Source organism: Chlorocebus sabaeus, chromosome 9 (genome assembly GCF_047675955.1).
Source record: "Chlorocebus sabaeus isolate Y175 chromosome 9, mChlSab1.0.hap1, whole genome shotgun sequence".
Lineage (NCBI taxonomy): Eukaryota > Metazoa > Chordata > Mammalia > Primates > Cercopithecidae > Chlorocebus > Chlorocebus sabaeus.
This window is the reverse complement of record NC_132912.1, coordinates 22,791,459-22,795,175: the sequence shown is the minus strand read 5'-3', so window position 1 is coordinate 22,795,175 and position 3,717 is coordinate 22,791,459. Positions and strand designations below refer to the sequence as shown.

The 3,717-nt window shown below is 32.7% G+C and overlaps 1 non-coding gene across 1 annotated transcript; it reads right to left on the bottom strand.

Moving 5' to 3' along the window:
• Positions 1-736: 736 nt before the first annotated feature.
• LOC119618839 (U6 spliceosomal RNA) lies at positions 737-843 on the bottom strand. Its single transcript, XR_005235204.1, has one exon. It is a non-coding gene; the product is annotated as a U6 spliceosomal RNA (small nuclear RNA).
• Positions 844-3,717: the final 2,874 nt, after the last annotated feature.

The following is a 3,717-nucleotide window of genomic DNA, read 5'->3' as shown; positions in this document are numbered from 1 at the left end:
GGAGGCCGAGGTGGGCGGATCATATGAGGTAGGGAGTTCGAGACCAGCCTGATCAACGTGGAGAAACCCTGTCTCTACTAAAACTACAAAATTAGTCTGGCATGGTGGTGCATGCCTGTAATCCCAACTACTTGGGAGGCTGAGGCAGGAGAATTGCTTGAACCTGGGAGGTTGCAGTGAGCCAAGACTGCACCATTGCACTCCAGCCTGGACAACAAGAACAAAACTTCCTCTCAAAAAGAAAAGAAAAGAAAAGAAAAGAAAAAGTAGCTAAATGTACTGTATTTGTTAAGTGTACTGTGGTTATAAAGGAGAATCCCTATTTTTAGCAAATAAGCTGAGTATTTTCCCCTCAAATGGTTCATAAATATATATACATATATCTAGTTTACACACAAATACATATGCAGATATACATAATGTAATCTTAATGTATATATAAAAAGAGACTGAGAATAGTGAAGCAAATGGGGTAAAATGTGAACAATGTGTGAATCTGAGTAAACTCCTGCAAATTTTTTATGTTTGAAATAATTTTCCAAACAAAAGTTTAAAAATTGGAGTTTAAAAATCCTAAAAGTTATCTTTCACTCCCATCTCCCCTTCCAAGGAGTAAGCCAATATTAACAGTTTTATATGTGTATTTCTAGATCCATGTCTATGGTTTTTTTTGTGGTAAAATATATATAACATAAAATCTACTGTTTTTAAGTGCACAGTTTAGTGCATTAAGTACAAAAATCTGGAGCTCTTCTTGAATTTGTATGTCATCCTTGTTCAGGGGCCAAGTCAATTTTGTCTGTATTATTCCAATTTTAGTATATGTGCTGCTGAAGCAAGTACTCCATGCATTTTTAAACATACATGTTCCAATATTATAAATGTAACCATATTGTACCAAAAAAAAAAATGAAAAAGAAAGATGTTCCTAGTAAAATGAGAACAACTATGTCATCACCAGCAGAACTGCAGAAATGTTAAAGGAATCTCTTCAGTCAGAAAGAAAATAACTGATGAAGATCTTAATTCACACAATGTAATAAAGAACACTGGAAATGGCAAATATAAAAACATTTTTTTCCTACTTAGTCTCTTTAAAAGATATTTGACTATTTAAAGCAAACATAACAAAGTCTGTGGAGTTCATTATCTATATAGAAGTAAAATATATTACAACTATGACACAGGACAGGAGGAGCAGAATGAAAGTATGCTGTTGTAAGTTTCTTACATGTCATGTGCAATGATACAATGTTATCTGAAAGTATACTGTGATTAGTTAAATATTGTAAACCCTAGAGCATCCACTAAAAAGAAACCATACAAAAGAAGTATTGCTAGTAAGCCGATAGTGGAGAGAAAGTAGAATCTAAAAAGCATTTGATTAATACAAATGAATAAAGGAACAAAGGAAAAAGAAAACATAAAATAGATGGGACAAAGGGAAAACAAACATCAAAATGGTAAATTAAAACCCAACTATATCAATAATTCTATTGAATGTAAATGGTGTAGACACTCCATTAAAAGATTGTCAGATTGGATGAAAAAGCAAGACCTAACTATATGTATATTGTCAATACGAAACTGACTTTAAATATAAAGACATGGACAGGTTAAAAAAATAACAAAACATTCCCGAAAATGTTAAAAAATAGTAAAAGAATGTCATGCAAGCATTAAGCAAAAGTAAGAGAACTGGCTATATTAATATTATACAGAGTAGATTTCGTATTAGGGGATCGTAATGGGAAACAGATCAGAAAACACAACAATGCTCACAGAGCTTCAAAATATATGAAGCAAAAACTGAGAGTAAAAGAAGAAATAGACACAATTACAGTTATAAACTTCAACACTCCTCTCTCAATAATTGTTAAAATAAGTGGGAAGAAAACCAGTAAGGATGCATGAAACTTGAACAACACTACTAACTACTTAAATTCATTGGCATTTATAAAACACTCACCCAACAACTGCAGAATAAACATTCTTTTCAAGTGTACATGGAGAATTTATCAAGATAGACCATATTGGGTCCATAAAACAAGTCTCAATACAATTTAAAGGATTAATTTCTAAAATATATCCTCTGACACCAATAAAAAAATCACAAGTGAAATAAGAACATATTTTGAATGGCATGAAAATGAAAGCATATTCCCACACATATAAAAAGTTTGAGAATCATTTAAAACAGTGCTAAAAAGGAAATTTATAACTTTTTTTTTTTTTCTTTTGAGACGGAGTCTCACTCTGTTACCCAGGCTAGAGTGCAGTGACACAATCTTGGCTCACTGCAACCTCCACCTCCCTGATTCAATCAATTCTCCTGTCTCAACCTCCTGAGTAGTTGGGACTATAGGCACGCGCCACCACACCCGGCTAATGTTTGTGTTTTCAGTACAGACAGGTATTTACCACATTGGCCAGGCTGCTTTTGAACTCCTGATCTCAGGTGATCCAACCGCTTTGACCTCCCAAAGTGCTGGGATTACAGACATGAGCCACCGCACTCGGCTAGAAATTGATAACTTTGAATACTTATGTTGGAAAGTAGAAAACTTTATAACTAAATGTCTACATTTCCACCTTAAGAAAATAGAAAAGAACAATTTAACCCAAAGTAAGTGGAAGGGAAGAAATAACCAGAAATCAATAGAATAATAAATGGACAAACAGTAGAGAAAATCAATGAAAACAAAAGCCAGTCTTTTAGAACACAGCTGGTAAATCTTTAGCCAACTTAAACAAGAAAAATAGATAAAGAACACACAATCACAAGTACCCAGAATGAACAATTTCTATGCCCGACTAAAAGGATAATAAAGAAATGTTATGAATACATTTAAAACAACAAATTCATCAAATTGGATAAAAATACATTCCTTGAAAGATCAGAACAACTAAAACTCACTCAAAGAGAAATAATTTAAACATCCCTATTTATATGAAAGAAAGTGAAGTTGTAGTCATAAACCTTTCTACAAAGAAAACCCATAGATTCAGAGGCTTGACTGATGAATTCTACCGAATGTTTAAGAAAGGAATAAAACCAATCCTGCACAAAAGCAAAGAAAGAAGACTTTCCAGTTCATTTTATGCGGCTAATTTTACCCTGATAACACTAGAAAAAGAAATTTAAAAGGTAGAAAACTATAGACCAACATTTCTTATGAACACAGACACAAAAATCCTTAACAGAATTTCAGTAAATCAAATCCAGCTACGTATAATAAAATAATACATCATGAACAAGTGGGGTTTATGCTAGAAATGGAATATTGAGTCAACATGCAAAAATCAATAAATATAATTCATCACACTAGCAGACTAAAAAGAAGAAACCATATGATTCATATGGTTTCATCTTAAAAGGTGTGAAAAATATTTGACAAATTTCAACACCCATTCATAATCTAAAACAAACAAACAAAAAACCCTTAGCAAACTAGAAATAGGAGAAAACTTTCTCAATGTGATAGAGGAAATCCACCAAAAACCTACAGCAAATGCCATAATTTAAAACAGAATTATTTTATCCTAAGATTGGGAAGAAGGCAAGCTGTTCCCTCTTGTCACTTCTATTCAGTGCGAGTTTCCAGTTAATGTTATAAGGCAAGAAACCAAAATAAAAGTCCTATCTTTTAGAAACACAACAAAAAAAGAGAATTTCAGACCAATATCCCTGATGAAAATCGATGCAAAAATCCTCAA